Raw genomic sequence first — 23,127 nt, 5'->3', positions numbered from 1 at the left:
AAACCACTGATTTGGGGGAATTTATCTGGTACCTTAGCAAATATTATTAATTCTTCAACACACTGTTCTTCCCTCCCAAACTCCTAGTACTTTTTCAACCACTCACACAAATGAGATATATTTAAAAACCAAAAATATTTGTATTTTTTCTTTTATTTGTGTTTCTTTACGAGACTGATGATGGCAACATTTAATGTGATGAGGCAGTGCAGGGCAAAGTTATAGGCATGGGCTTGGGAGTTAATCAGACCTTGGTTTGAGTCCCTGATCAACCAAATACTAACAGTGTGACCAAAACATAGTTTTCTTATTGGTACAATCAGAATTTTAGTTAGAAGTTTTTATAAGGCTTGCATAAGACACCATATAAAGTACTTTATTAGTACTTTTTATTAGAAGTTTTTATAAGGCTTGCATAAGATACCATATAAAGTACCTTGCTTAGCTCCTGACCCAGTAAGAATGACTAGCAGCAAGTACTATTAGTCGATCTCGTACATATGTTATTGACGCAATCCATTTAATGGTTTTAAAAGCGTGCTATTATACCTCCAATGCAACATCTCTGAAGAGTAATGGTAGTTTTAACATTTTTTAGTAATAATTTCTTTCTGAAGATATATCAGAATATTTTCTACACAGATTACATTAGTAAATTTTGATAAACTTAACAAAGTAAAAAAAAAAAATTCTTCTTTCCATACAAATCTCTCAATTTTGAAACAAAAAGGAAAACTCAGAGGAAGGATTCATAGTCCTGTGTTTTGCAATCTGATTTGTAGTTCAATACAGAGGATTGCTGAGGTCCCAATGACCCACCTAATCTTGTCAGAGAATAGAAAACCAGAGTAAGGAAATGTTCTCTGTGTTTTCACCTTTAGGCTATAACACTACTAATGGGTCTTATCTTACAAATTGTCAGAGAGGCTAGTCATTAAGGTTAAAGTCCTATGGAATGTTGAAAAACTTCAGATTATAGTCAAGCTATGCTAGTAATTTTTCCAAACTATTTCTCGAATTGAACTTCACATGACTGAGTCTAGATCTCCATTCCTGCATTAAAAAAGAATTTTTAAAATAGTCAAGCATATCATTCTGTTCCTGTTAATCACGAAGTAAAATCCTACTTTCATTTTCAGTACCAGAACTATTCCTTTGTGACTTGAGGAGGGATCCAATTCTAGAGTAATGAACTAGACACTGGATTAATATTTCAACTTCTTTCTCTTGTAGACTCTACTCTGCACAGAACAACTTGAAAGAAAACTGCAGCTGTATTCTTAGCACACATATATGCACCTCTATGTTTTTACACGTTGCTATAAAGTTTTTATCTGGCTATTACTTGGGTTTTGCAAATGAAAAACAACTTAGTTACAGAAGTTATAAAATAAACAAATTGCACCCGAAAGAAAATACTCATTTGGAAAAATATATGGTCTGAAGCAAAGCATAAGTTTAGGATGTGGCTTTTGGGGTAGTGGTTGGGGGCAGGCAGGAAAGTTGGGAGTGGGAGGAGAAAGAGAGAAAGAATAGGAATTAATTATAAAGGGACCGCATCTTGAAAAATCTATGACTGAAGAAAAGTAAGAGCGTGCTAAGATTATATCCTTGATATTGAACACAATATCATTATAACTCTCATGTGAAGAGACTGAAATACTAAAGTAATCAACTAGTGATTCTAGAAATTTATGTAATTTGGATGACTTTGTGGTGTACAATAATTAGCAAGGCTGAATAACAGTCTACTCTAATTTATGTAGATATTCCCCTCCCCCAAATAATTGTGGGAATTATTCAAATAAATTAGCAGTTAAATAGAAGACATTTAAATTTTCATAGTTACTTTTTTTATTAGACTAGCTATGTTTAACTATTAATCAGTTGTATGTATTTATAATTTTATAAAGAAGTTCAGAGAGGTGAATATAAGGTTTAAAAACCACAAATCCATCGTGGGCCAACCAAACACAGAGAATCTTACTGTTTAGTGTCATGGAAACAGAAAACTTTTTCTTTCTACTTTTTCAGATATTACAGTGATTAAACAATTCTATTGACTAACTCTAATTGTTTTAACTTCTACTTTATACTGCCAAGCAATGCTTTTGCTTTGAACTACTGTTATTGGGGGAGGGGATCTAAATGTTTCAAAATCTAAGAAAAGGCTTTAAGTTGATTTAATGTTTTAAAAAGACAAAGATGAGAGTAATTAGAGCTAATGAGGTTCCAGTTTATAAATATTATTGTGTTAGAGGAATAACAGCTTTAGGAAAACATAAACATATTAGTTTGTATTCCCAAGGAGTTCTATTTTGTATTTTTATTTTTTGAGACAGTGTCTCGCTCTGTTGCCCAAGCTGGAGTGCAGTGACTGGATCATAGCTCACTGTAACCTCAAACTCCCAGCCTCAAGTGATCCTCCAGCCTTAGGCTTCCAAAGTGCTGGGATTAGCAGACATGAGTCACAGTGCACAGCCTAATTTTTTGATTCAGATTTATCTAGTCTTCCTTTCCAAATAGCAATCTTTAAGAGACCATAAAGCAAAGGAAATAATTAGCCTTTTACCTAAATTAGACTTCAGAATGCTAACAATGAAAGAACAAGTTTCATGTCAAAACTTGCCCATCGATAGCAGGGAACTAATATCTTGATAAAAGGAATTAAATCACAGGTTATTGAAATTAGAATGCTGTTTCAAATATACTTGATCAATTAACTACATGAATGCACATCTCCCAAGTGTAAAAATTTTAATATGAAAAATCAAAAGCTCATATGGCAATCAAATGCACAAATAAAAACTGCGAAGTATGTGAGAAATACTTGAGACTTGTTTAAGAAGAAAAACCTGAACGCAGTATTTCCATTTGAGACTAAGAGCAAAATCAAGGTATAGATAAACAGATTAAATATTTTAGAGGCAGAACATTATAAATAGTGAAAAAATAAGTTTTTCCTTTAAAATGGACTATAATTAAGAGCTAAAAATCCTAAATTATTTCCACATTTTAGTAGACTTAAGCAGATCGCAACAGATCAGTACTAAAACTACACTTCTAGAGTGTTAATTATATGACTAAATTGACATATGAATGTCAGTTGCTGAGCTCCTAAGTATTTAAGTTGATCACTTGAAAATTGAAGTTCAAGGTCATTTTTCATGTGAACATCTAAGACCTGTAACTTAGAACAGTGAGTTATAGTATAAGGTACTAAAAATAATGACTTTAAGGGGATGATAATGTCATAGTCTCCCAATTTTCCTCAAGAGAAAGTTCAAGAATCTGAAAAAATAACCTCTATTCCCCATGGCATACATAGATGAAGTATTGTATTAGTCAGGGTTCTCCAAAGAAATAGAACCAATAGAATGTATATGTATATAGAAAGAGACTTATTATAAGGAATTACTTCACAAGATTATGGAAGCTGACAAGTCCCAAGATCTGCAGGGTGAGATGGCAAGTTGGATACCCAGGAGAGTTGATGTTGCAGTTCTAGTTTGAGTCCAAAAGCCTGAGGACCAAAAAAGCTGATGGTGTCATCCAATCTGAAGACTGAGAGGCTGGAGAAACAGAAAGAACTGATGTTTCAATTTGAAGATAGGTAGGCAGGAAATTTCCCTACTAAGGAGAGGGTTGGTCTTTTGTTATATTCAACTGATTGGATGAGGCCCACTCACATTAGGGAGGGTAATTTGCTTTACACAATCTACTGATTTAAACTAATCTCACCTCAAAACATCCTGACAGACACACCCAGAGTAATGTCTGATCAAATATCTGACCAGTCAAGTTGACACATAAAATCAGCCATAACAAGTATGATGACTGGAGTAACTGATCACACTTTCTCCACTCACATGTCCATTGCATTGAAGCAGTAGCAGTAGCACAGGGGGAGTGATAGTTACAACATGGTCTAAGTTGTCAAACTGCCTGTGTTTGAATCCTGTCTCCTTAACTTATTCATGGTGATCTTGGACAAGTTTTTGCTATGTGTTTCTGATTCTTGATTAGTAAATTATGGATAACAATGGGTCCTGCCTCATACTGTTATTAATGTTGTGAAGCATAAATAAGACATTACATATAAAGCACCTAGAAGAATAACTAGAACATAGTATGAATTCCCCAATAATGCATTATAGTTCACAAAATTCATTGAAATAAAATTCTTTTCAAAAATTGTTGCTTCAACATATTCTCCTGCCTTTAAAAATCATTGCTTCAAAATAATAAGAACCATATATGACAAACCCACAGCCAATATCCTACTGGATGGGGAAAAGTTGAAAGCACTCCCTCTTAAAACCAGAATAAGACAAGAATGTTCACTCTCACCACACCTATTCAACACAGTACTGAAAATCCTAGCCAGAGCAATCAGGCAAGAGAAAGAAATAAATAATATCCAAATTGAAAAAGAGGAAGTCAAATTATATGTTTGCTGATGACATGACCGTATACCTAGAAAACCCTAAAGCCTTCTCCAAAAGACTCCTAGATTTGATATATGACATCAATCAAGTTTCAGAATACAAAATTAATATCCAAAAATCGGAAGCATTTCTATAAATGAATAACTTTCAACCTGAGAACAAAATAAATAACTCAATCTCACTTACAATGGACATACACACACTCAATAAAATACCTAGGAATACATTTAACCAAAAAGGTGAAAGATCTCTACAAGGAGAACTACAAAATGCTGATAAAAGAAATCATAGATGACACAACCAAATGGAAAAACATCCGATGCTCATGGCTTGAAAGAACTGATATTGTTAAAATGACCATACTGCTCAAAGCAATGTGCAGAGTCAATGTAATCCTTAACAAAATACTAATGTCATTTTTCACAGAAAGAGAAAACAAATCCTAAAGCTCATGAAGAACCAAAAAAGGGCTTGAATAGCCAAAGCAATCCTAAGCAAAAATAATGAAGCTGGAAGCATCACATTGTCCCTCTTCAAATTATACTACAAGGCTATAATTACTACAACAGCATGGTACTGGTACAAAAATAGACCTATCGATCAATGAAACAAAATAGAGACCACAGAAATAAAGCCACTTACCTACAACCAACTGATCTTTGACAAAGTCAACAAAAATAAACAATGGGGAAATGATAGCCTATTCAATAAATGATGTTGGGAAAATTGGCTAGCCATATGCAGAAGAATGAAATTGGACCCTTATCTCTCACCATATGCAAAAATTGATGCAAGATGGATTAAAAAGTTAAATGTAAGACCCAAAACTATAAAAATCCTAGAAGAAAACCTGGAAAAAACTCTTGTGGACATTGACCTAGGGAAATAATTTATGATGAAGATCCCAAAAGCAAAAGAAACAACAACAAAAAAAGAATTGACTAATTGGACTTAAACTAAAAAGCTTTTGCATATTTGGGAGGCCCAGGTGGGCAGATCACGAGTTCAGGAGATACAGACTATCCTGGCTAACACGTGAAACCCCGTCTCTACTAAAAATACAAAAAATTAGGCGGGCGTGGTGGTGGGCACCTGTAGTCCCAGCTACTCGGGAAGCTGAAGCAGGAGAATGGTGTGAACCTGGGAAGTGGAGCTTGCAGTGAGCCGAGATTGCACCACTGCACTCCAGCCTGGGCAACAGAGCAAGACTCCATCTCAAAAAAAAAAAAAAAAAAAAAAAGCTTTACACAGCAAAAGAAATAATCAACAGAGTAAATGGACAACTTACAGAATGGGAGAAAATATTTGCAAATTGTGCTTCTAACAATGGACTAATATCCAAAAATCTACACGGAACTCAAATCACTCAACAAGAAAAAAACAAACAACCCCATTAAAAACTGAGCAAAGAACAGTGACAGACATTTCTCAAAAGAAGACTACAAGTGACCACCAACTGCATGAAAAAATGCTGAACATCACTAATTATCAGAGAAATATAAATTAAACCCGCAAATGAGATACTATTTCACGTTAGTCAGCATGGCCATTATTAAAAAGTTAAAAAATAATAGATGTTGGTGTAGACGTGGAGAAAAGGTAATGTTTATACATTGTTGGTGGGAATGTAAGTTAGTTAAATCTCTATGGAAAACAGTTTGGAGTTTCTCAAAGGACTAAAAATAGAGCTACCATTTGACACAGCAATCTCACTGCTGGGTATCTATTCAAAGGAAAAGAAATTATTAGTCCCAGCCTTCCCTTCTCCTCTCCATGTAAGAAAAACTATGTATTTGGAAAACTGGATTTTGGGTTTTGCTTATATCAAGTCAGGCAAATGTGCAAGAGGAGGGAGAGAAAGAAAAGAAGTGAGGGAAAAACAAAATTTTTTGAACCGAGTATCCAGGTTGAGTGAGTCGTGGGGAAACGAAGGTCTAGAGGATCTGTAAAGTGTAGGGGTACTACTTGGGGTAGGCTGGCCTGTTCTTCACACTTCATCTCATCTTTTCCTGATCTGGGCTCCCCTCCTGCTTTATCCTACTGCCTTTGATTTTGCTGAAGTGTGAGTTCAAGCTTTGGCGCCTTGCTGTACTTGCATTTGTCCCCTCATTTCTTTGAACAGACTTATAGCTAGATTCCCTCCTGGCTTGGTACAGTCACTGATCTCTGTTATTGAATGAACCATCTCTGGTATGTCTTCAGAAATGACCTTCCTCATATGACCCCCCACCCCAACAATGCTAGCAGCCTGAGCTGGGAGCGGAGCACCCAGGCCTCACCTCCCAAGCCCTGGCCTCAGGAGTGCTGAGTGTTAGAGTAAGAACAAAGCTTAGTTGATGTTAATTACTTGATAAGTTTGTAAAGTAATGATATCTTGTATGTATTGTTACCTGTGGCTTACAGTTACAATTATTTTCTGGTATCTTACTATAAGACAAATAGCATTTAGGATGATTAAAGGTGAGAGAAGCTGAAGGGCAAAATATTAGTCAAGTGGTGAATTACAAAGGCTTATAATAGGAATGGCTCCAAATGGAAATTGGTGTGTCAGAAAGATACCTATAAAGAGAACCAGCAAGGTCTGGTAACCACAAAGGTAAGCGGGGAGGCAAAATAGGACTTTTGTAAGAAATAGGACTGTTGTAAGATTTTACAATGTGTAATGGCAGGACAGTGGCATAACTGTCGAGTATGAATGATGGCAGAGGGTGGTAGATTTGGTGGAGACTAAAACTGATTCAACAAAATTTGTGTTTGCCATGGTCAGTTTGACCCAATGATGGTGATATGTTGCAAAATTGGGTCTATGTTGGAGGCAGAAAAGAAGATAAGCAGATTTATTTGATTATCTTTCTAAATGTTCTCTGAAACCACAGGATGAGAATGTTCCCTCAGTAGAGAAAAGTGAAAACACTATAATTGCTTCAGTGCTATGCCTCTGAAGAGATGGCCAAACAGTTCTGATTTATGGAGAGCTACATAAAATCTTTTTTAAAAAGATACCGTGTTTTCTAAAATTCCAACAAAGGCAAGAAAGTAAAATAAACTTCAGTTGGCCTTTTGCAAGAACTATCATTAAAAGAGGTTTCTGGACTTAGTTGAGAGCAGTTTGTTTACATGAGGGAAATGGCCATGGATTGTCACCTACTGTGTGAGTAAATGTCTATTTTTTGTTCAGATTTCAGAAATAAACTGTTGCTCATGTCTAATAATGTCTTCTGTCAGGTTTAACAATCCAGGTTAGGGAGAGGATCAATTTCACAAGCTAAGAAAAATCAAATGTTGTGCCAAATCAGGACAGATCCTTCTGAAGAGTTGATATTGATTCTACGTGTTAGAAGACTAACGTGCATGCTAAATAAGGTAGAATCTTTCAGAGTTTCAGTCTTGCACTCAGATTCTAGTGTTTTCTGATGGTAACATATTTGGAAGGGAGAGTGAAGTTGCTGGGTTTAGCTTTGACTTTTTCCTTTGCATGATCTGTGAAGTTCATAAAGGGATATCTATTTTAAAAGATTTTCAAAATGACATTTATTACGTGTGTCTGTGAGAAAGTCTGTATGTTGGGTGCTTTTGCTAAAGAGGTAAAGGTTTTAAAAATACCATTCCTTTACAGTGTAAACAGGAAAGATTTTGAGTGGGTGGATTAGGCAGCAGACAGAACAGGGGAAAGCATTTGGGGATGAAGACTTATTATGGAAGTACGAAGTGACAGAAATGACATTTCTTGGCTCTGTTCCCAGTATTGTTTGCCGGACGCAGTTTGCATGTGAAACAGGCAGCATTCACACCCAAAAGTACCACCTTCTAATCAACTGGTAGTGCTTTTAAGTTTATGTGTGTTAGTGTTTCAAAAATCGAAATTCCAAAAGGCTTTATTAACCTATGATATACTTGCCAAAGGCAAACATAAAAAAAATAAGCAAGCCCGAAGAACCTCACCATTTTCCTTCCCGTTACCTATGTAAGATGAATATGCTCTTCCAAAAGCAAAGCAGTAACTTTTTCTTACTTTGTTGTGGAGACTAACATGGCTCACTCTCAGTTAACAAATCTGTCCTGAAATAATTACCAGTGAGTCATGAAACGACCTTCTTAAACTGAGTCTATGTCACTCGATCCGTGTTTCCAAACTGTAAGGTTAATTTTCCATGTCCTTGAATCTCAGTCATGTTGTTAGGCTATAGAAGAAATGGGGAAAACAAATTCAATCCATGTGTGATCATTCTACCTACCTCTACATAACCCTAGAGATATTTACGAGACTCAGAGGTTTCAAGGATGGTATGAAAATCATTGCAAACTTGTTTACATTAAAATTCCCAGTAAAAATTTGGAATTGGAATAACTGAGGAAAACAGGAAAGGTGGGCTTTTGTAGACACTTACCCTCTTTTGTAGCTTTCAGTGGCGGAGTATCAGAAGTAATAACACAGGTCATTTGTTGAGAATTTTAAGAAGAATGTTTTTAACATTAAAATTTAATGTATTATCTACAATTGCTAGATAAGATTACCCCTACTGTGGTAACTGGCAAGAAACAATGAGAGTAGAAGCGTGAAGAAAATTGGAATATAAGAGAGAACTGACAAGTTTACAATATTAAAAATGATATTAGGGTGGGCATGGTAACTGGCAAGAAACAATGAGAGTAGAAGCGTGAAGAAAATTGGAATATAAGAGAGAACTGACAAGTTTACAATATTAAAAATGATATTAGGGTGGGCATGGTGGCTCACACCTGTAATTCCAACACTTTGGGAGGCTGAGGTGGGCAGATCGCTTGAGGTCAGGAGTTTGAGACCAGCCTGGCCAACATGGTGAAACCCTGTCTCTACTAAAAATATAAATATTAGCAGATTATACACCTGTAATCCCAGCTACTCGGGAGGCTGAGGCAGGAGAATCACTTGAACACTGGAGGTGGAGATTGCAGTGAGCCAAGATCACATCATTGCACACCAGCCTGGGTGACTTCGTCTCAAAATAAATAAATAAATAAAAGTAAAAGAAAAGAAAAATATTAGTGAGGACAAAAATTTCCACTTTAAAACAGGGGAAAACATTTTCTGTGTCTAAAGGAAATAAAAATGAAATGGCTTCCCCAAATCAAAAAGCCTAGACAAATGATTCAAGCTAAGCCCTGATCCTGCTTCTGAATTCCGACTCAGGCATAGCTTAAGAGTTACAGTAACTCTTCTAAATTCATCAGAGGAGAGAGTTGAAACATATTAAGACTTTGATTTAAGAAGCTTTTCAACTTTTTTTTTTTTTTTTTTTTTTTTTGAGACGGAGTCTCGCTCTGTCGCCCAGGCTGGAGTGCAGTGGCCGGATCTCAGCTCACTGCAAGCTCCGCCTCCCGGGTTCACGCCATTCTCCGGCCTCAGCCTCCCGAGTAGCTGGGACTACAGGCGCCCGCCACCTCGCCCGGCTAGTTTTTTGTATTTCTTAATAGAGACGGGGTTTCACCGTGTTCGCCAGGATGGTCTCGATCTCCTGACCTCGTGATCCGCCCGTCTCGGCCTCCCAAAGTGCTGGGATTACAGGCTTGAGCCACCGCGCCCGGCCGCTTTTCAACTTTAAAATGTATAACTAGTTAAGTAACTGTCCACTGAATTGGTTTTTCAAGAAAATATTTATTCTTTATTAATAAGTTAGAAGTTACCATGAATCAGACCATCATTCTGAAATATTGCTGACCAACATCTGTTTCTTTTCCTTTTATTTATTTATTTATTTTTATTTTTTAAATTTACACTTCATGTTGATCTTCTCTGCATTGTTCAAATTTTAGTGTATGTGCTGTCCAAGGCCTCCTTCTCAAACTAATGTGGGAGAAGGTAATCAGGGAGGGCTGGACAGCCTCGAACTCACTTGCGTGGTTGCACGGAATTACAAATAGCTGGGTGCACTCCTCCCGCTGCCCTGGGTTGCCATGACTAAGTCCTGTATTCCTTATATGGATGCCAGTAGTGTGCTCCTCAAAGGTCTGTGCTCCGTGGTATTGTGCCAGCTCAGCATTGGCTGTTCTCTAGGGAAAAAATTGTGAAACTTCACAAACCTGAGTTAGGATTGGAGACTACAGCTGCCAAGTCATAGTTCATGGTTGAGTGCCGACAGTAAACACCCAAGAAAGCGTGTATCGGGATGAAGGACATCTTACTGATTTGAATTTACAGTGTTGGAAAGGTGCAGTTTTCCCTCCCAACCCCTCACACCCGTTAAAAAGTAACCCCCCATCCCTTGAAAAGAAATTGTTAAGCAACGATGATTTGAAATTCAGTTGGGAAAGTTTCCGGAATAAGGTTAAAAAAATCCACCTTCAGGAATAAAAAAGAGCTAAAGCATTTAAATCAATGATGAATGAAAATATAAATTGGGATGAAGAAAATCATAGGATATGAAAATAGGGAAAGAAACACTGAAATATTAGAAAAATACAGAATATAGCAAAGAGAAAATAATTCTACAAATTTAAATATTGTTATAATTCCGTTTCTTCTTATTTTTGCCTTTTTAAGTATTCACTAAATTTTACATATTTCTATTGATGGTCAATTTAATATTTTTACTGGCAACTTAAATTCTTGGCTAAACTTTCCAGAGTTATTTATGGACATTTTCCCTTGCCTGCCTATAAAAACACATCACTGGAGTATTTTTAACAGCTAAGTCTGTGTGAGACGGTCTGCTTTCCTGACCTGTCAGATACTCATGGCTGTTTCTAAGTAGCCTCATTTGTAAGGCCTTGTGGGGTTTTGTCCAATTGGTGTCATTTTTATTTTTAAAAATGTAGTGGTATATTCATTAAGAATACACTACCTATGGCTAGAATTCCACTTTACAAAATTCCATGCCACTGCAGGCATTTTTGTTACTTCCAGAAATAACTGTTATATCTAAATGATCCTCAGGGAAGGGTTTGCCGTCACTTTGATAAAATTGAAGTTGTAGACATCTTCTTTTTCTGCAAGCTTTAGCATGGTTTCTATGCAAGAAGTGGAGAGCAACAACAACAAAAAGAAGTGTAACCTTATCTTTTTCAAATAAAATGAGCTATGGGGGGTGTTTTTGAAAGGTTATAAAATATTATTCTGTACCTCTAAACAGGAATGTATTTATATCATATACATCAGAAATGGCAAATTAAGTTTCATGGCAAGTGCCAAATGATCTTCACTGATTAATTGCTAGTAGCTGTCTGAAGCATCATATTGAGAAAAGTTCAGAGGTTTAGTTCAGTTTCAGGTAGAAAAAAATGCCATCCTTTCAACATTTTCAAGAATTAAAAAAAATGAATTTAGAGGAGTTATGGTCATGCTTGGCAGGAAGAAATAGTCCAGTCAGCGCAGAGATACATGTGTCACCCACTAAAGAGTATTATTATTTTGGATAAATAGACTAATTTTTAAAAATTAAAGGCCTCTAAGATGTTTGGAAAGACTGTTATATTAGTCACTGACAACTTAGTAGTAATTAATTAAATAATTTAACTACTCATTGAGATCAGTTGAGCTGTGGGAATGGCATGGGGCTCGATTATGGGAGAAGAGAAGGAGTGGCAGGTTGTGGGCAGGAGACGGCGGAAGGCTTCCTAAAATGTAAAATTCTTTTGAGAGACTTTAGCTCCATAGATTGCCAATGTCTTATCTAGGTCACTGATGAAAATGTCAGACAGAATCAAGCCTTGATTTGACACCTGCTAAACATTATTTATGTCCTGAGGCTGACATCAAACTCTCTGTAACCATTCTATTTATAAGTTTCCTGAGCACCCTTCTGCATTTCCAGATCTAAAGTGTAGTAGCACTCTCAGCACTTAGCTGAAAAATTTGCCTGAAAATACAGTGCTCTGGATTAGCATAGGAATCTTCTTTCTGTGACTCTGTGTGCTTTCATCTATAATTTACAGAGTGGTGGAAATTGTATGAGACAGAGCTTGAAGAGACTGGTAGTTTAACTGTAGCTTACCCTAGTTAATTGTGTAATTTTGTGCAAATCACTTAATTTCTCCTGACCTCAGATAATGAAGGTTAGTCTAGATCAGCACTTCCCAACTCTGCCCTCCAAATTCCAGAGAGTTCTACTTACTGTGGAGGGCCCACAGATACATATGTAAACCAGACTTGCCAGTGTGAAAGACTGTGGAGTTAGCATGTTCAAAAGAGGACCTTGTACCTAAAAAGATGGGAAGCATTGATGTAGGTTCCGGACAAGCTTCTATATCTCTCTGTCAGCCTTTGACTCATAGACCCCTCTTCTGTATTTGACAAGAATATATATATTTAACAAGGATAAGAACAATCACTTCTATTTTATGGAAAAGTAGCAACACATAGAAAAGTATAATGAATTTTCCCTATCTTATATGATGGCTTCTCAACTGACATAGGAATTGAATGATGTCTTTTGAGTAAGTTTATTTTCTTCAGTTTAGTACTGTATAGGATCCTATTATATTTAAGCTTACTTTGATAACAGTTAAACTAGCATGAATGTTTAATTGAATAAAACACATAATCATTTTATTTTATTTAATTAAAATTTTGTCCTTCAGTTGATCACTTCCAATGAGAAGCAGGAGCAGAGTGTATGTACAGTAAGTGACTTTGGTACAAGATAGAATTTGACTTTCCCCAGAATTAAGTGGTGGAGTTTCACTGTCAGCTAACATGAGCTGTGGAATCTTGGCTCTCTTCAGAGCTACATGACTCCAGATACTCTTTCAGTATGCCAGGAGATATTTAATCCATGATGTCAAAACTTGCAGGAAATTCAAGCTAAAGAATGCATGTTACGTACTCATTAGGACACCAGAGAAATTTTCTCAGGTCATACTGACACACTGTATGTGGTATTGACGTCTTTGAGAGATCAAACTTTCATGGATATTTTAAAAACGTGAACCCTGGTAAATCTTCACAAAAAGATCCTATGTAAGCAGCTACACACAAACATAGGTTTGTTAACTGACGAATGCCAGAAAGTGTGGTCTTTCTTAACTGTATGCAGAAAGATACACATTTTCCATTTCTGAGAGTTAGTGAGATTATTTTTAAAAAGTCAAATGAGAAAATAGGATGGTTCCCTCTTAAAACTGGAGGTCTGGTGGGATAATACACAAATTCAACCATTCCCTCTTTGCACACCCCAGGCCTTGTGGGGTACGTAAAAGGTAGCCCATGAGTTTACATCAGGGGTTCATGAACCTGCTTAGGCAATGAGCCTCAACTGTTAACTGGCTAAATACTATATTTTGTATATTTGTACTTCTATCTATCTTTTAAATGTATGCTGTTGTGGTTAATACAATACTAATTCATTGAAAGGTGGTACTGAAATTACAGTATCTTTTTTAGTCTATCTTTTTGATGTTATAGATATATTAACCTCCAATTTTAAGAGCTCAAGAATTATCACATAGATGTCTGTGAAACTTTGTTTGTAAAGGGTCCTCATTTTGAAAGGTTGGGAACCACTGTCTTAATGGATTCTGGTAAAGTGACAGGCTGCCGGAAAGCTATTTTGGGCAAAGGGGCTCTCTTGTCGCAGCTGCCTGTGTGCTAAGATAAAGGGCAAAGTGTGACTTGAGAAGAAGCAATCTTAACTAGCATTTGCCAGGCCACAGATTAATTTTACTTGTGTGCATAGTACTTGGTGTGAGAAATGACATCTCTCCCAAATCTCAGGTGTCAGCTTGTTTCAAAGTTATTTGGCCAAAACAGCAATAAAAATACAATAGATTCTAAATGTTCTATTCAAGCTCACACTCCTAGGCATTATAATATACCTCTGAATCACTGGGATTTCAAGGTTAGTGAAACAACATAACAGATATTTGTTGTGGGAGGAAGAAAATAATCAAGGATTAGCTGGAGGAAATACTGAACAACTTTAGGTATAGGAAGTTTCGTGTAAGAGAAACTAGTAATGGCAAACGAGGAGGCTACCACCCTCTAGTGGTGTCCTTTCCACTTTTCACCTCAGGTACTTCAGCATATCCCTGAGAAGTTGCCTCTTTTACTTATTATTATTTTTTTTAAAGTTTACCATCTATTGCCAATCCCATCTTCATATCACAAAAGGCTTTCATCTCCTTTGTTAAAAGGCACATACTCTCATTGTATTTTTGTATATTGGTGGGTTGTGTTCGTTGCTATAAAAAATTTTTACATTTAACAAAATATAAAAAGTAGTAAGATAGTTCTAGTTCTTACTCCCAAAGAAGCCTGCAATATAGGTGATGATAAGTTCAAAGATAAAATTTATGGTACATATTTTCCCATCAAGGTCAAAGAGTAATTATATATATATATCTTGAGACAGAGTCTCATTCTGTCACCCACGCTGGAGTGCAGTGGCATGATCTTGGCTCTCTGCAGCCTTGACCTCCCGAAGTAACAAGTGATCCTCCCACCTCAGCCTCCTGAGAAGGTAGGGCTACAGACACGTGCCACCACATCTGGCTAATTTTTAAAACTTTTGTAGAGATGGGGTCTCGCTATGTTGCCCAGGCTGGTCTTGAACTGTAGGCCTCAAGCAATCCTGCCACCTTGGCCTCCCAAAGTGCTGGAATTACAGGCATGAGCTGCTGTGCCTGGCCAGTAATTATATCTTATTTAGTAGAAAAATAATCATTTGATCTTACATGCTTGCCTCACTGGTTATTGGGATGATTTTCAGTTCTTTCAGCTGCAATTTTTAAAAAAGAAAATCATAATGTGAGAGGAGTTACGGTGTTAAATAAAACCAGCATAGGTGTGTGTGATGAAGGAGGTTGGCAAAGGCGGAGGAGAAGATTCCTGTCTGAGCCGTGTCCCTTATTTACACCTGTTCTTACACTGTCATATTTACTTATTACCTTGCTTGTAAGAAGATGAAAGGTAGTTAAGCTGTCACTGATAGGTTTAATTTATTTTCCATGTTATTAAAATGACATTACATGACTAATTGTCAGTGTAATGACCTAATTATTAACGAGCCTGCTGTCATGTACATGAGTGTCCAGAAAAATGTCTGGGTTTCCAGTCGATTTATATCTTATGACTTCAAAGTCCTTGATCTGTAAGGGTGAAGTGTATGCTAGGAACAGGAATAGAGGTTTTAGAATTGTTTCTATAACCAAGATCAATAAATTCTCATCGCGTAAGTGAAAGAGTATCATTGTGCTAAATACCACATTCCTTTGCGTATCCACATAGGACAGGGCTGCGTAATGGCGGCAAGAGAATCCTAAAACAAGTCACTCTAACAGATTTCAAAATATCCCTAAACATTTAAAACATTTTGCCCATGTCTAGAGTGAGTCTTTTTAAAATTTATATATATATATATACACACATATACGCACACACACTTAATTTTAAATATTTTTAGAGCCTGGACTGGGAAAAATATTTAAAGGTAAACTGACTTAGGGCCAGGCGCGGTGGCTCAAGCCTGTAATCCCAGCACTTTGGGAGGCCGAGGCGGGTGGATCACGAGGTCAGGAGATCGAGACCATCCTGGCTAACATGGTGAAACCCCGTCTCTACTAAAAATACAAAAAAAAAAACTGACTTAGAATATGGTCTGACTTTGAAAGACCTCATAAAGTTTCCAAGGAAGTTAGTTGATTTTATAGGATAAATATGAACTGATTGTGTGATATTACAGGGAAAAAATTCAATGTAGACATTGCCCGCATTAATATAAGTATGGTATTTAGATCAGTGCTATACTCTACCCTGGTCAGACACATGTGAAATACTGTTCTCTATTCTGGGCATCAGAGTTTAATGATATCGACAAACTACATAGTATTCAGCAGCAAGAAATGTGGGAAGCCATATGGAGAACACTTAAACTGGGGAAATTACTTCTAAAATACTAAAGATATAGTGATGCTGTAGCTCTTTTCAAATATATGAAAGACTGTGCTGGAAAGGGAAACGGAATGTGGGAGGAAACAGGTATTGAGTCTAAATCTATCGTTTTAAAGTTTCAGTTTTTTTTTTGTTTTTTTTGAGACGGAGTCTTGCTCTGTTGCCCAGGCTGGAGTGCAGTGGCGCGATCTCTGCTCACTGCAAGCTCCGCCTCCCGGGTTCACGCCATTCTCCCGCCTCAGCCTCCGAGTAGCTGGGACTACGGGTGCCCACCACCGCGCCCGGCTAATTTTTTTGTGTTTTTAGTAGAGACGGGGTTTCACTGTGTTGGCCAGAATCGTCTCCATCTCCTGACCTCGTGATCCACCCGCCTCGGCCTCCCGAAGTGCTGGGATTACAGGCGTAAGCCACCGCGCCCGGCCTCAAGTTTCATCATTTTCTATGTGTAATTTGTCTTGAATTTGTTTCTTTCCATTCCTCTCATGTAATATGTTTCATATATTTGTCCCAGTCCCCCTATTTTCAATGTTCGTACTTTCATTTGGATTACTGTATTAAACGTATATCTGGTTTTTACTGCTCATCTCTGCCCTCATCCAACTTTAATTCTGATACGAAATGATCTTCCTAAAATATTCTTGATATCATGAAAGTATAATTTGAATTTATGTCTGACCTTTAAATGTCCTCATTCATGATCGATGCTGATTTTACTTAGTCTTATTTTCTAGAATTCCTGGTGGGCTATCTACTCTAAGTTTGTTCCTTCACTATCCCACACCTGTCATGTTCTTTGTCAGTCTCTGCCTTTTCCCGGGTTGTATCCCTTAACTACTCACTTCTAAACCTCTGTCCAGAGATTCCTCTTCATGCATCAAATTCCTGACTATTCTTGGAGAGCCATTACATGTCATTGTTTTCCTCAGGCCCTTCTTAAACTATTATCGTCATAATAATTTTGTCTCATAATTTCTATAGCCTATTTTGACCATACCATAATTTTTAATACTTGATTTTTTAGTAAGATATAACTACAAAATAATACCTATTCCATGACATTGCACATCAATCTCATTCTAGTAAATGTATTACTTTTACAGTATTTTGTTGCAGTAATGGCCACAATTTATCCAAGCCTCCTAGTATCCATGAACTTGGATAGATCCTCCTATGACGACTCTGGACTTGATCATTTGACATAATTTGGCCAAAGAGACAATAATCAAATGTGATACCAAAAAACCTGAAAAGTGTTATGCACTGGGGCTTGCCTTCTCTTGCTTCTTGTGAGAACCCTAAGACACTTAAATGAAAAAGCTGATGAAAACATGTAGCCCAGCCATCTCTGTCTCCCAGTTCAGGGCCAATACTAACCAAGAGCCAGCATCAATTGCCAGACGTGAGTGGGGCTGTCCTAGAACCACTAACCCAAAGCCAACTGAACCAGCAGATGCAGCTGAATGTCTGAGCCCAGGAAAGACCAGCAGAACTGGCCAACTGACATTGCCAGCTGGCATTGCTAACTCACAGAATTGCTAGCTAGAAAAATAAATGTTGTCTGAAGTCCTAAGTTTAAGAGTGGCTTATTTTGCAGCAAAATATAACTAATGTAAGGGTTATTTATTAACCGGTTTTTGTTGGGGTATTAGATCTGCTTCAGCTTCTATACTGTGTGAAATTTGAGGATAAGAACCATGACATCTTTTCTAAAATTTCAGGATTTTAGACAGTGCTAGGCTCACAATTGACATCTGATAAATTATTTATTACATTGATATTTGATAAATAATAATTTTAATATTGTTTTCTTGGTACCATGAGGATTAGATTAACAATCTTTACACATAGTATCACCTGAATTTTCTTTTCTTTTCTTTCTTTCCTTTCTTTCTTTCTTCCTTTCTTCCTTTCCTTCTTTCCTTCTTTCCTTCTTTCTCTTTCTTTCTCTCTTTCTCTTTCTTTCTTTCTTTCTTTCTTTCTTTCTTTCTTTCTTTCTTTCTTTCTTTCTTTCTTTCTTTCTTTCTTTCTGTCGGTCTGTCTGTCTGTCTGTCTGTCTTTCTTTCTTTCTTCCTTTCTTTCCTTCTTTCTTTCCTTCTTTCTTTTTTTTGAGACAGGGTCTCACTCTATTGCCTAGGCTGGAGTGCAGTGGCATGATCTCAGCTCACTGTAATCTCTGCCTCCCGAGCTCAAACGATTCTGCCACCTCAGCCTCCTGAGTAGCTGGGATCACAGGCACACACCACCACATCTGGCTAGTTATTTTTATTTTTATTTGTAGAGATGGAGTTTCACTGTGTTGCCCAGAGTGGTCTCAAACTCCTAAGCCTAAGTTAATCTGCTCACCTTGACCTCCCAAAGTGCTGGGATTACAGGTGTGAGCCACCGTGGCTGGCCATCACCTGCGTTTTCTAATTTTAGATAAGATAAATATTTTTGAAGAGGGCAAAGGACATGAACAGGTACTTTTCAAAAGAAAACATACATGCGGCCAACAAGCATATGAAAAAAAGCTCAGTATCACTGATCATTAGGGAATTGCAAATCAAAACCACAGTGAGATGCCTGCTCACACCAGTCAGGATGGCTATTACTAAAAAGTCAAAACAAAATAACAGATGTTGGCAAAGTTGCAGAGAAAAGGAGACGCTTATACACTATTGGTGAAAGTATAGATTAGTTCAACCATTGCAGGAAGCCGTGTGGCAATTCCTCAAAGAGCTAAAAACAGAACTACCATTCAACCCAGCAATCTCATTACTGGGTATGTACCCAAAGGATATTAACTGTTCCACCATAAAGACGCATGCACACGTATGTTCATTGCAACACTATTCACAATAGAAAAGACATGGAATCAATCTAAATGCCCATCAATGGCAGATTTGATAATGAAAATGTGGTACATATACACCATGGAATACTATGCAGCCATAAAAAAGAACAAGATCATGTCCTTTGTAGGAACATGGATGGAGCTGGAGGACATTATCTTGAACAAACTAATGCAGGAACAGAAAACCAAATACCGCATGTTCTCACTTAAAAGTGGTAGCTAAAAGATGAGAACACATGGACACAAAGAGGGAAACAACAGACACCTAGGCCTACTTGAGGATGAAGGGTTGGAGGAGGGAGAGAGCAGAAAAAATAATTATTGGGTACTAGACTTAGTATATGATGAAGTAATCTGTATAATAAACTCCCATGACATGAGTTTGACTATCTAACAAACCTGTACATGTACCTCTGAACCTAAAATATTAAAAAAGAAAAGCCAAAAACAAAAAAAGATAATTTTTTTTCTTTGAAAAGATATAGAATTCATGACATGCATATCCTGGATTGGACCTCCAATTTTTAAGAAGTTGGCATAAAGAACAATACTGAGACAATTGGCAAGATCTGAATGTGGGATGCATATTAGATAATAGTAATTCATTGATGTCAAATTTCTTGAATTTTGTAATTATACCATGATGATGTAAAAGACAGATTCAAGAAGATACCATACTAAATTTACTACTACTAAGTGCACATATATGTACATATACATACATATATATGGAGAGAGGAAAGAGAAAGAACAGTTATAATGAAATATTAAGAATCTGGTGAATCTTAAGTAAAAGATAAAAGATGAGTTGTGCTATTCTTGTACCTTCTCAGTGTTATTTGGAATTTTTATTTAAAAGAAAAAGAAAAAAAAAAGGTAAGAGTCACTACTCACCAAGTAATTTAAGCATTTCATTTATAAAAGATCTAGGTCACTGTTATTCAAAATGAAAGGTCTATTGGACACCAAGAATGAGTTGCCAGTTACTCCATCAACTCCACTGTCGTCATTCATTAACCGAAAGCATTTACTCTTCAGTTCACTGTGGAGTATTAGCGAGGAAAAAGCAAGGGAAGTGTTCAGTGAGTGCTGTAGACTGAGTGGCCAGCAATGAATGTGGGAATCTTTAGGCTTATCAGATTTTCTAACACATGCAACATTTACAAGTAGATTCTAAGAATAAATGATTTCCAATATTATTCTTAGAAATAATGTAGTGTTAGGCCACGTGCAGTGGCTCACCCCTGTAATCTCACTGCGTTGGGAGGCCGAGGTAGGCAGATCACTTGAGTTCAGGAATCTGAGACCAGCTTGGGCAACATGGCGAAACCCCGTCTCTGCAAAATAAACAAAATTTAGCTGGGCCTTGTGGCGCGTGCCTGTGGGGCTGAGGTGGGAGGATCTTGTGGTGAGCCGAGATTGAGCCACTGCACTCCAGCATGGATGACAGAATGAGACTCTGTCTCAAAAAATAGTACAGTATTGACCTACTATTCTGCTCTAAAATGATGTCTCACTGCAGTGGAGAGCTATCTACTTGGCAATTAGTAAGTGATAAAAGATGAGGGAAATGGTGCTGCAATTTTTTTTTCCCCTGGGGTAGGAGACCCAAAATTTAAATTTAAACCATTCAGTGATCTCCGTTGTTACGAGCACTTTTCTCTGCTGACTGAGCTATGGGATCCTCTGGAATATAGCAGTGTCCTCACTTAAAACGAATCTGACATTCTCTGACTTCATTACTATTGTATTTGTGTACAAATAAGAAAACACCATTTTCTGGAAAAACTCTGGAATGCTACAGACTAATTTGAGATATTTACTATTTCAAGAGAAACATTTTCTGTTTTACAGGAACTTTAATTACAAGCTATTAAAAATACTATTTTATTAAAATAGACAATGAAAACAAGCGAAACAATTTGAAATTAGGCAAATGCTCAGTTTCAAATGCCGTAAGAGGATGAATGGTTATGTTAGGTGTTTTAGGCATTGATTTAAACATCTTTTTCAAAGTATTGATTTTAGCAGGAAGTACAGATTTAAAGGATGAATTAATTTTGTGTATTCTGGACTCAGAAATAGTAGTCTCTTTCCTAGATATTCTTAAATATAAAAATTAAATTAAAAGATAGAAATATTAAGCTTCCCAATTTTTGCAATCCACTCATCTGACAAAGGGCTAATATCCAGAACCTACAAAGAACTCAAACAAATTTACAAGAAAAAAGCAAACAACCCCATCAAAAAGTGGGCAAAAGATATGAACAGACATTTCTCAAAAGAAGACATTCATACAGCCAACAGACACATGAAAAAATGCTCATCATCACTGGCCAATGAAGAAATGCAAATCAAACCACAATGAGATACCATCTCACACCAGTTAGAATGGCGATCACTAAAAGTCAGGAAACAACAGGTGCTGGAGAGGATGTAAGAAATAGGGAACACTTTGTACTGTTGGTGGGATTGTAAACTAGTTCAACCATTATGGAAAAACAGTATGGCGACCTCAAGGATCTAGGAACTAGATGTACCATATGACCCAGCTATCCCATTACTGGGTATATACCCAAAGGATTGCAACCATGCTGCTATGTTATCACATGCACATCGCATGTTTACTATGCACTATTCACAATAGCAAAGACTTGAATCAACCCAAATGTCCATCAGTGACAGAGACTGGATAAGAAAATGTGGCAATACATACAATCTGGTGGAATACCATGCAGCCATAAAAAGGATGAGTTTGTGTCCTTGTGGACATGGATGCAGCTGGAACCATCATTCTAGCAAACTATCACAAGAACAGAAAACCAACAATCGAGATGTTCTCACCATAGGTGGGAACTGGAACAATGAGATCACTTGACTGGAAGGGGACATTCTACAATAATCGGGCCTATCATGGGAGGGAGGGGAGGGGGGAGGGATTGCATTGGGAGTTATACCTGATGTAAATGATGAGTTGATGGGTGCTGACAAGTTGATGGGTGCAGCACAGCAACATGGCACAAGTATACATGTGTAACAAACCTGCACGTTATGCACATGTACCCTAGAACTTAAAGTATAATAAAAAAAAAAAAAGAAAAGAAATATTAAGTTTCACCACAGTTGACACAATCTGGGGGAAAAATGGACAAATGTATAGCCCAGTAATAAAATTGTTGGTTAAATAAAGGTCAGGGAGAGAAAATTCTAGTTCAAATGGTACTTTCTTTAAAAGTATGCTATGCTTTCAGTTGCTGATGCAAAATATAGCCAGATCAGATAAAGCCTTCCTGTTCCTTTTCTATCTATGCCTTGTGTTGAACGCAAAGGCAAACAAACAGCTTTGAAAGTGCTGTAATCATTACTCAGCATCAGTTATCAAAATCATAATCAGAACACACTTGCATGAAAACTCTCTTAACGTAGACAAGTCCAAAGTATGTAGCGCTAATAAGAATAAGCTATGATTAAGTATACAAAGAAAACTCTCTTAAGAAAAAAAATAGTGTTTCCCATTTTGATTTAAAAAATATTTACCCTGTAACTGGAACTGGGGTAGAGGAGGAAAATGTTTCTCTTGAAATGCTCAAAAATTTAATTTCTTATATGATTTTGCAGTTTTCCCCCTTGTATACATAAAAGAACTAAATTGCAATGCTTGTTATTTTAATGTAGATCTTACTCTTTCCAGCAGAGCCCAGAGGCCCACACACTTAACTGTCCCTGGTTCAGCGTTATTCCTTAGCACTTTATCCAGTTGCTGGTTGGAAGTAATGAGGTATGTCCCGGTTTCTTCCTATTTATAGAACTGAGGCGATGACCAGAAATGACAGATGGGGCTTATGTTAGTTAGCATTTAAATTCAACTCTGGAGCTCCAGGCCAAGAATGAGGAGTGGGCTCTTTATTAACTTTCCTATTTCCTTTGTTAACCCATTTCTATTAATCAACTATATATGTACTTAAAACTGGCAAAGGCAAATT

Source organism: Papio anubis, chromosome 3, assembly GCF_008728515.1.
Source record: "Papio anubis isolate 15944 chromosome 3, Panubis1.0, whole genome shotgun sequence".
NCBI lineage: Eukaryota > Metazoa > Chordata > Mammalia > Primates > Cercopithecidae > Papio > Papio anubis.
Note: the sequence above shows the minus strand (reverse complement) of the source record.